We start from the raw sequence: 11,694 nt of genomic DNA, 5'->3' as shown, positions 1-11,694 counted from the left end.
CTGCCCTAATTTTTTTTTTTTGGGGGGGGGGAAGGTAAAACATCCAGAAGCTTGAAAAATCCCCATAGTGTTCAGCTATGGATTCAGATTCATTCCATGACGAAACGCAATGAGCAATATTCTCTGAAGAGACCGTAGTGTAACATAAGGCTGGAAATGTTGCTTTCCTGGTGATTTCTAGAAAAAGCGGCAGAACTTGGTTCTTTCCTTGGGTTTTGAAAGATCTAAGATTTGAAGATCCTATCCAGAGCAGCGGAGATAGGTTCAGATCAAGGGAAGACCCAGACTAAATGCGCACCTGTACGTATCAACACATCAACAAGGAACCTGTTTGTAGTTCCCTTATCTGCCTAAACTATCCAGTTATATTAGGGGATTTCACCATGTGTCCTGGTCTCCTTCCTAATGCTCCCACTGCCAAGTCCTCTCTCAACTACCATCCAGACATCCAATCCAACCATAACCTGATATTAAGTAGGATTTCCAGGACATCACAATTTACATATAAATCAACAAATTCTCTTTACTCAAAGTCCTCAAGGTGACTGCAGAAAGCCTCCAGGTGAACCTGCTGAGAAACATTCGAGTTGCTTCCTAAACTCCGATAGTAAAGCTAGGTTGAGCCGGAGGCCGGCTACTCCCTTCTTGCCTTCGTGAGCCCCTAGTTTCAGAGCTGGCCGTGGTAGCTGCGGTCCAGGAGACTGCAATGAAATATTGGACACTTGTTAAAGGTTTCAAAAGCTCATTCATTCCTGAGGATTTCATCTTCACTGCTCCTAAGTCCTGGAAGGATGCTGCAGCATCTCGTGCCTAGTTTTGGAGCTACGCTGTTTCAAACCACAGGTATGAAAACACCGAGTTTCATAACAAGCCTCATTTGTTTTTGTTCATAGCCCGGAAAAAAAACTAATCAATAAATAATAACTACGAAGAGATAATTATACAAAAACTGTCTTTGTCTATTGACAAAACAAGAAACGGGAGCAGTGGATTCTTCAGACCTCACATAACTCTTTTCTAGGAAACCATAAACTATGTCCGAGATAACAAAAGATTTAACTGTGACATTTATAACACTTAAGATTAAGTTTTAAGTATGATCAACAATATTAGAAACAAACTACCTTTTCCGATACTGAGGACGAGAAGTTTTTGGAAATCAGGGGACATTTTTCTCTGTTTCCAGAATCTAATTATAAATTGTTTGGTACATAGTAGATGCTAAAGTAAAACATTTTTAAATTACAGAATTGAAATAGGTACGTTCTTGCCTAAAGTCAGAGAGAAGTAGAAAACAAAGGACTATTATTCTTAAAAGTTTTCTTTGAGAAGATAAGAGTTGAACATTTTCTTGACAGTCCTTTTTTTTTTTTTTTGACAGTCGTTTCTTTGACGTGGAGGAAAGAATAAATCTTCCACTGACTACCTGAAAAAAAAAAAAAAAACAACTTTATGCTTTAAAAAAATCTGAAGTTGGGATTCCTAACTTTCATTACGACCTCTATTGTACTAAATGCATTGTCCATACAAACCTACCAGTGCCTACAGCCTGTGTGTTAAAAAATAGGCCATATGACATGTGCACACACACACACACACACAACTAGCTACAGCATGCTACAGACTTGCCAGATCATTCTAATCAGTTCTCTGCTCCCACTTTGATGAACACCCATGTCCTCTCTCTTCTCCAGCTACTGGCCCATCCTTATTCCCCCATTATTTCAGCGACACCTCTCCCCCCACCCCAAAGTCCTCAAATCTAAGTCATGAATACAATATCAAAAGATTGAACTAGACTGAAATAGTATAGGAGAGAATATGTAATTGGTGGGATATATAGCAGTTGTTTTTCTTAAGCACTCAGAGCCACTTGAATAACACAACAGAAACTTCTGGTCTTTGTTCACACTATTATTTCTAAAAAGGTGAAATTTCACTATGGTGCCAAACCATGCAATGACTAACCAATGAGAAGCCAATAAAACATGACAGATGCTATGGGATTAGGAAGCAGGGAAAGCCTGAGGCCTTGTTAGGGATGTGCCTGACGGCTTCTCGCTGTCAACCACCTATTGCTGCTAGAGGAGACCAGCAAGATTTCTTTTTAAAGAATTTATTATTTGAGAGATATTACTATATCCTTCCACACTGAAACATAAAAGGAGCTGCAAGAATAAAAACCGGGACTTTCAGGAGACTTTCAGTTGTTCCTCTCAACACACCAATTATTTAATGTTTGTGTAATGCAATTTTTAATACAAGAGGCTTGTTGATGCCTTGAAGAAACACAGCCTTCTAATTGTCTGTTTGAACTATGAGACTTTAATTTTGAGCATAAAAACTTCACTGTATCTAGAGGGGTAAGAAAACCTACTGGTTTCAAAAATCAGGCAGGAAGGCATTTTTATGTTGCTGCCTAGAAACTAATGATAGAGGGGAAGCTGTAGGGTATAGATAATGACATTCTGGGTTGGTTTTTTTTTTTTTTTTTTTTTTTTTTTTTTTTTTTGCCTTCTCATAGAACTTAAAAGAAGCTATTCAACTCTATTACTTCTTAATTATCTCACCCCCTGAATACAAATATTTAGGTCTCTTCCCTCTGCTAAAAGCCTAGTGATCAATGAGATAGCCAACTGTAAAGGCGTCATGATAGCTCTTACAGACATAAAGCCCACGGCCCATTTCTAAGAGGTGTCTCTTCTTCCTCCTTCTGGTGGGCCTGGCTTCATTTGAAATATCAGGAGAGGAATTAGTTGTGAAGACAACAAAAAAGCACTTTCATTCTTGCCCTTCCCCATTAAGTGGTGACTCATTCTCCAAGTGTGGTATATAGTTGCTTCCTCTGAAAGTCTAGTGTCACGTGCAGATTGGTCCCTTAGGTAGCAGATCCAGTATCTTGGACAATCTGTATGAATAGTATAATTATAACATTCTTTGTGTCACACCAAAAGGTGCAGTAACATTATTCACACAAGGTCTGACCGTAGTGTTAGCTATGATTGGAAGAATAAGACTAATTCTGGTTTAAAATATTTTGTGGTGAATCCAAGGAACTTGGTGAACCTTTTTTTAAATTATTATTATTAAGGGAAAGAGATGAAAAATGGGTTGAGTTTGAAAAGAAAATGAACAAAGTTGTCACCTATGAAACCCTTTGGAAGGGACATTTTCTAAAGTCATAACTAACTCAAATACCTAGACCTGGCTAGATTCAGATATTAACTCCCCCCCCACCCCTTATCATCCGTGACCTTAATTCTTTCTTCCATTTCCCCCCCTGTAAAGTGGAATAATAATAGCATGCAACCTCAGAGTTGAAAGAAATGAGAAAACACTGGACACTTTAGCCATTAGCAGTAACTAAGGGCACTTAATAAAGGAGATTTCATTTTATGTTTATGGTGCTGTGTTTAATGAGCACATAGTAAGGGCTCCTTAGTTATTGTAGATGAAAGCACCAATGTGTTTTTTGGAAGTACGGTACTGTGTTTCGTAACTTCCACAATGGTTATTTTAGTCTCACCTTGGATATGAAGTGCTAGGGCACTCAGGCCAGGGAAGAGGAAGTACAAAGATGCAAAAGGAAAAATAAGATTAAAAATGATAAATAGGTACAGAGCAATCCTCAGCCTTAAGGGAATCTCAGAAGTGGGCAGGAGCTGAATAGCTTTGTGAATTAACCCTTCTCTTCACCCTGTTGCTAAGCCGTAGGCTACACTTACCTAGAGATCAAGGAAAGTGCTAGGCCTTCAACTCTCCAATGGCTGTCCTCCCAAGTCCAAACTTGTGAGCGTGCGCTTCTCACCAATGTTGGCCTCAGATTGCTCATGGCCAACAAAGCACTTGCAGTAAATGCAGCAGATGAAATCGCCTTCACTATGGCCTTTAGTGCTCGTGGTTGAATGGCAGGCCGCCCTTCTGTGGGGCAAGAGCATCCTAACCCTTTCGGACACAGTCCCTGTTACCTACCACCCATTCGGTCCCAACTGATGTCCATTAGGCGAGTGTCCCACTCATGCATGACTCCTCCCAAGAAGGTTTTAAGGAACCATTTGCTGCCTTATGCCCTACGTGACACAGCGACAAGGCCTCAGCCCCGGCTTCGTGTGGGTGTCATTGAGCCCGAGGTCACTGTCATCTCTAGTAGCCCCCGAACACCTGGCTCTAAGGAGCCCCTCGGGCTGGAGGGGATGATGCTGTGACGAGCTGGGATCAGGCCCTGAGCTGAAGGCAGCCGCTGAGCCACTCAGGCGCCCCTGCCCATGGTTTTCTTAGGCAATTCCATCACTTTAACAAATGACATCCCCCCTCCCCGCCTCCCAATCCCACCCTTTTATCAGCTGTCACCATCCAGCTTAGGAAGCTCCCTGTCCGAAGCCAGATTTCCGAGGTGAAGTTGTTTAAGACTTTGATTCACTTACAAGAAAAATAGTTGAGGAAAGATGAAAGAATCTTCTGAAAATGGCATTCTTTCAGTTTCCTTTATGGTCTTTCCCCCTGCAAACTTGCCCTGTGTCAGCTTATAAATACCAGGCTAAATCCTTGGTTGCCTGAAAAAGCTTTCATCCACTTGGTGATCTTGAAAGGCCATACTGAGACCCTATTCCCTGAGGGCTCTCAACATTGTTCTTCACTCCAGCTGGCCACTCTTCGGGAACAGAAAATAGGGAAAGAGGGTAAAATTGCTCTACCTAAATTAGGCAAACAAGGTCTTGTGGTAGCTCTTTTTTTTTTTTTTTTTTTCTTTTCTCAATCGTTTGCATAATTGCAGTACTCCTCTGATTCACTTTGCCAGTAGAGACTTGGCTGCTAGCCCTGTAAATTGCTTTCATATAAATCTGGAAGTCAAGAGGTAAAGCATGTTGCTCCAATTAGCCCAGAACTCAGCCTAATTCACTGTTGGCCCCAAAGAGGACCTTGTAAAGACAAATAAAATGTGTGCCTATCACTTTAGTGTCCGATTCCAGAAGAAAAAATTGGTTTCCTGTCCTCCCAGTTGATACAGAAACGAAGCCTTAACATTCTCACTCAAGGTCATGGCTGTGCTGTCCTCTTGTGGGAGTTGCAAAATAGACTGGAGTGGGGGCAGGTGGTGAAAGACGAGGGAACAAAGCTTCGTTACTGTTACCTAGTCGGTCCCTGCCCACCCACTGGGGGTCAAGAGAGTACAGGGAAGCAAACCTCGCCTCCAGCAGGGAAAGGCCGGAGGTGGGGGAGAGAGGTCCACCATAACAGAGTGGCGTCTGGATTGGCTCAGGGACACACACTGTGCTGTCTGTCAGTGGTTGCTCAATTTGTTTACACGGTAACTCATTTTTGCTGCTGTTCTTTGTTCTTTCCTGAAGATAAACTACCCAGCAGAGCAAATCTTTGTTCCTCATGAGCTCATCTGCCCTTGCAGTCGGCGCCACACCTGTAATTATAATTATGGCCTACTGCTTGGGATGCTGTAATCCTTTCTCGTGAAACCAATTGTGAGTTCACCAACAGAGTCACCGAGCAAAGAGAGAATGCCTGGCTTGATCGAATCAGCTTCATTAGTCCCTTCCATGGGTTATTCTGGCTGCCTTTAGCCGCCTATTAAGATTCAGGTGATTAACATTTTTCAGTAGGACGGGGGCATCCTTGCATTTTTAACAAAACTGTGATATTAATCAATGTAAGTGGGCCACTCTGGACAGACATAATGAGACAAGACTTTCTGGGAAAAACAAAACAAAACAAAGCAGCTGATATTGAGAAATAAAAGAATTAGTGATATTGCACCTCAGGTATTAAGTCGATGAAAGAAAGAGAATTCACATAGAATGGTGTCGGCTAATCAGTATGTAGGCGGCTGCAAACATATCTTCCTTAGCAGATGGGTAGATATTTCAACTCTGACAAACTCAATGTGCAGCCAAACTATTTCTGCAGGATGAACAGTCCACCATTAAGTAGGAGCGGCCTGGTGGTTTTACTAATTCACTGTCTTTTAGATGAAAAAATGTAACACAGAACTTTTTTCGTTTCAATTATACTGAGGCTTAGGGACATGCAGGCCTTGTTCTAAAGTAACAGAGTTCCTTTTTAAAATTTTTTTTTTAATTTTTTCTTCTGAAGAGGCATTGTTTCTCTATGGTATAGTGTTTTTTTTTCTCCAGATACTTGATAAGAAAAGGAATTTGTGATTATGAGTGTGTGTGCAGTTTGCAGTTGTAACCTTTTCTGCTCCGAGCTTTAAAATAGGAGGGGTGGGTTTTTTTAAACCATGTAATGCAGATAAGACCTTTTTTCTTCCACAAGGTTTCATTTCTAAAATCCGAGCCCAAATATTACAGCCTTCAATTGGTCTATTGTATTTCAGACAGACAAAGGCTTTAGTCAACTGCAGTGGCATTTCAGCTTTTTAATCCTGTTGCAAATTACTGGATGTACCATGGGACTTTTCTCTGGTGTATCAAATAGAATTCAACTTGAGAAAATAGAAGGAACAAAATGGAAACAAATAAGGACAATGATGATGAATTTGATTTATCAGTGGGCCCATAGGCATCCCAGGAAAAATGCTTTTGAATACAAATGCGTGTGTTTCGCAAAATCTCCACTCATGAAAGAAAAAAACTTCTTTTCAGGAAGGAAGAACCTCAGAATTTTACAATTAGCAAGGACTATTGCCGCAAACAGCGGTTCCCAAAGTGTGGTCTTTGGACGAGCAGCATCAACGTCACTTGGGAACTTGCTAGAAATGCACAGTCTCAAGTCATACTCAAGACCTCCTTGTTCAGAAACCCTGGGGCCGAGGCCCCACAGTCTGTATTTTAACAGGCCCTTGAGGAGATTCGATTGCCCACAGGCTTAGATCAGTGCAGAAGCCTCCTATCCAACCTGCTCGAGGGTTTGCTGCCCTAACTGTTCTCCACACTGTCTCCAGAATGTTCTTTCAAAGTTCCCGTGTGACTGTGTCAGCCCTCTGCTGGTTCCCCCGGCTGCTGGGTCAAGATGTTCAGGGTTCTTCACCCCCCTCAGCTCCCTGGCTAGCTCTGCAGTTCATCTCCCCCCACTTCCTTGAGCCACTCCAGCGTCCCCCTCCCCAGCCAGCCCACACGCACACGCAGGCCATCATTTACGACTTGCACACCCGCAAAGCTCCAGCCATTCTGAGCTCTCTGAGCTCTGCACATACCCTTCTCATTCCCAGGCTCTGTACGCTGTTCCTCCCAAAAAACCCTTCCATCTTCTTTCCCACCCGCTCCTTCCCACCTCTCTTTATCTCGATGACTTGTGCTCAGTCTGCCAGGACCCCTGTTGGTTCTCACTCATCTCCCCTAGTGTGCTTTGCTGGAACATTCCCACCCACCCATGCCTGGGCTAGATTTCTTGCCTAGTATTGCCAAAAAACACTCTCTAGGCTTCCATTGCTGCACTTGCCACCCAGAATTACAGCCTTATGATCACTCGTCTTCCCCCCCTGACTAACCTGTATGCTCCTGGATGGCAATGGCTGTCTCTTAAGGTCTTGATATCCCAACATCCAGCACAGGGTTTGGCTCATAATAAGCCTTTGATAAATTCGTGTTGCTGGAGTGAATGAATGAGAGCCTTGCTACCGCAGATGAATGGGATTGGGTCCAGAGAGGAAAAGTGGCTTGACCAATCTGCTTCGTGGGGATTAACAGCCCGATCCACTCTTGCTCAATCCACTGTTCTGACCATTAAGTCATCCCGTTTGCAGACGGAAGGGAAACGTCCAGATGTGAAAAGTCCAACTTTAACATAGTGGTACTTCCCCCGCCCCCCCCGCGCCCCCGCCCCCCCAGCTTGATTGAAGTTTAACTGAAAAAGAAAATGTAAAATATTCAAGAGTATATTGTGGTGATTGGATACACACACACGTTGTGACAGGACCCCCCCCCCCATCCCAGGTACAGATCTTTCACCTCAGCATCTATCTTTCTGCGTGTGTCAGAGCATTTAAGTTCTCAGCGAATTTCAATTACACAATCGTGTGCTACCGACGGTAGTCACTGTGTTTTACCTTAGATTCTCAGAACGTATCCATCTTAGAGCTGGAAGTTTCTACTCTTGTACCAAGCTCCCCTTTCTTTCCCCACCCCCCTGCCCTTCCTCCCCTCCGCCCCCTGGCAGCCAGTTTCTACCCCCCCCCTTGCCATGAGTTTGATTTCTTAGAAATTCCACAAATTAGTGACGGCAGCCCTGGTCTGTGCGTGGTTGGCTTACGTCACTCAGCATACTGCCCTCACCGTGGCCCTGCGACGTTGGTCGTCTGTTAAGGCCGAACACCAGGACACGTAAAAATCCCCTCTCTCTTGTTCCTCTGCAAAGATTAAACACGCTGTTTCGATCGTAGATTCAAAGCACCCACAGGATTGTTTCCAGGGTGGTGAGCGCTATGCCTAGGCTTGGGTGTGAGGGACCACGGCAGATTTTTGCCAAATGGGATTCAAACCCTTCCCGCCTGGTGAATCATGGGCAGCTCATGATCGAATGAGCTCAGCAGTAAGCGCGGCTGGAGGTCAGTGGGGGCACCGTGCCCGGCCGGGCTGCACGGAGCCAGGGAGGAGGAGGACAGCCCTACAGTGAAGAATGGGGTTTTCAATTGTCCTCGGATGATGACATTAGAGACGTTATTAAAAGGAGGGGTTCAGTAAACTGGGCCTGTAAGTAAGGCTCTCGATTGGCCCTTTTAGACCGAGGCCCTTGTGAGGGGCGACACTGCTTCTTTGATTCTCCAGGCACTTCCAGGAGACCCTGCATACTCTGCTTGAGAAGGGTCAGGAAATTCACTGGTTTCATTAAGAGGTTAATGCGTCAGCAAACATGGTCACCAAGTAATTAAGAAGAACCCCAAACCTTTCCTAACAATGAACAGATGGCCACTTTGATTATAAAATTGTCAAACATTCATTAACTATACACCTTGATGCTGTGCTAGGGCCTCGACAGAAACCAATCAAGTGCTTACTCTTTACTGCGTCTGCATTTCAATATACAGAAATCTGGTTCCAGAACTTACCAGCTGGGAAATGTTACCGCACTTCCCTGAGCCTCAGTTTCCCGGTCTGCAGGACGGAGGTCGGTCAGTATCTGTGTCTTACGTAGGGTCTGAAGCCGGGACGAGGTCACCTCTATGAGGAGGGGAACACAGAACCCGGCTCATTGGGCTCAGCAACTGTGAGCTATTAAAGTCCAGGCCCAGGATATTTTGTGGGAGAAGTTGATGGTTCCCACTCCATTGTATGGCCCTCAGGCAGTTAAAAATGTGTCTACCACCCACACACCCACACATATCCTCACCTGTCTGTTAAAACTACAGTGGGGGGCGCCTGGGGGGCTCCGTCGGTAAGCATCTGCTTTGGGCTCAGGTCATGATCCCTGGGTCCCGGGATCGAGTCCTGCATCAGGCTCCCTGTGTGGAGCCTGCGTCTCCCTCTGCTGTGTCTCTGCCTCTCTCTGTGTCTCTCATGAATAAGTGAGTAAATAAATAAAATATTTTTAAAAATTAAAAAAAAAAACCCTCCTGTGGAAGCTCAGAGCAAGAGGTTGTCATAACGGAGGCTGTGGTTCTTCATCTCATTGCAGGAAGTTCTGGGACACATCTGGGTGACAAATACGTCTGAACACACCCGAGATGAGGCAAAATCAGTACTAAGCAAAAATACTCAGCTTGTGAGAAAAACGGGACTGAAAAGATTGGTGGGTTTTTTTGTCTCTTTTCACCCATAGCCGTTAGGGATGCAACGCGGTCCCTACCTGCCCACCTGTCCCCCCCTGCCCCCCTGCCCACCTGCCCCCATGCCCACGTGACCCCCCAGGCCCCCATCCACCCCCCCTACCCCCTGCCCCCCCGCCCCCCTGCCCCCCTTCCCCGGGTTGCCATCCTGCACTCTCTCGGCAGCCCCCTGCTCCCCTGCCCCCCTGCCCACCCGTCCACCTGCCACCCCTGCCCCCTGCCCCCCTGCCCGGGGTTGCCATCCTGCACTCTCTCAGCCGCCCCCTGCCCCCCTGCCCACCCATCCACCTGCTCACCTGACCCCCTGCCCACCTATCCACCTGCCTCCCTGCCCACCTACCCCCTGCCCCATGCCCCCCTGCCCCCCTGCCCTCCTGCCCACCTGCCCATCTGCCCCCCTGCCCAGAATTGCCATCCTGCACTCTCTCAGCCGCCCCCTGCCCCCTGCCCACCTATCCCCCTGACCTCTGCCCCCTGCCCTCCTGCCCCCTGCCCTCCTGCCCACCTGCCCCCTGCCCCCCTGCCTAGAGTTGCCGTCCTGCACTGTCTCGGCCGGCCCCTGCCCCCCTGCCCACCCATCCACCTGCCCACCTATCCCCCTGACCCCTGACCCCTGCCCTCCTGCCCCCTGCCCCCCTGCCCACCTGCCCCCATGCCCAGTGACCCCCAAGGCCACCATCCACCCTCCTGCCCCCCGCCCCCCTGCCCACCCGTCCACCTGCCCCCCCTGCCCCCTGCCCCCCTGCCCGGGGTTGCCATCCTGCACTCTCTCAGCCGCCCCCTGCCCTCCTGCCCACCTGCCCCCCGCCCCCCTGCCTGGGGTTGCTGTCCTGCACTGTCTCGGCCGGCCGGCCCACTGCCACTCTTGCCGGACCCGAGTCCCCCCTCCCCCAGCTTTTCCCTTCCCTCTCCCTCCCTCGCGCCCTCAGCACCCCTTCTCCGGGTGAGATCTGTGGTACTTTTGAAGCAAGCTCGGCCGGCGCGTCCTGTCTGTCTGCGCTGGATGATGGGGTGACCTGGGGCTGTGGAGGAGGGGGGTGTTGGTCCTCGGGGTCTTGGGGTCTCGGTGGCCTAGGGGCACCCGGGGGACTGCCTGGGACAAGACTATGACCTTCAGGGCGAGGTTGTTGAAGTCTCTGACATAGTGAGGGATGGCAGTGGGTTGGAAGAGACCTGCCCACCCTACCCTGGACTTGGGGAATTCATGAGTCTCCCTGGTTCCTGGGCGGGGGGGGGGGGGGGTAGTGACACTGAGAGGGGCAGAGATGGCCCCTGGGGCAGCAGCTCCCCACGGGCTCCTAAGACCCTTGAGGACGGACCGGCTGTGCTCTGAGCCAAAGGTCGCGGTAAGTGGCCCTTCCCTGACCAAGCTCCCCACTTGTCTCGGGGTCAAATCATAAAGTTGATCATCAACTTTAAAATCACATACACAGGTTTTTGTAGAAGCTTAGAGAAAAACACTAGTCAGTGTTTAGGAAGTCAAGGTGACGGCCTGATTCTTGCTTCTATGTCCTTCCCTCTTCCCCATGACACCAGACAAAAATATTCCTGGATACTCAGGAAAGGTGAATTAGGAATCTAACAGATTACAAACATTAGTTGCTATTTTAAATTTTATATATATTTATATATTTATATATATATTATATATGTTATATTATATTTATTATATTTATTTATTGGTATTTGCATTTATTAATTGTGATTGCCCCCTTTAAATGATTAAATTTGACTTTTTTTTAAAAAAAGGTTTTATTTATTTATTCATGAGAGAGGCAGAGACACAGGCAGAGGGAGAAGCAGGCTCCATGTGGGGAGCCCGATGCGGGACTCAATCCCAGGACCCCAGGATCACACCCTGGGCCGAAGGCAGGCGCTAAACCGCTGAGCCACCCCAGCGTCCCTTGACAGGTATTTTTTAACCACAAATATCTTATTTGAGTTTCTGGCTTTCCCTC

This window comes from Vulpes vulpes, chromosome 3 (assembly GCF_048418805.1).
Source record: "Vulpes vulpes isolate BD-2025 chromosome 3, VulVul3, whole genome shotgun sequence".
In the NCBI taxonomy this organism is placed as follows: Eukaryota; Metazoa; Chordata; class Mammalia; order Carnivora; family Canidae; genus Vulpes; species Vulpes vulpes.
Note: the sequence above shows the minus strand (reverse complement) of the source record.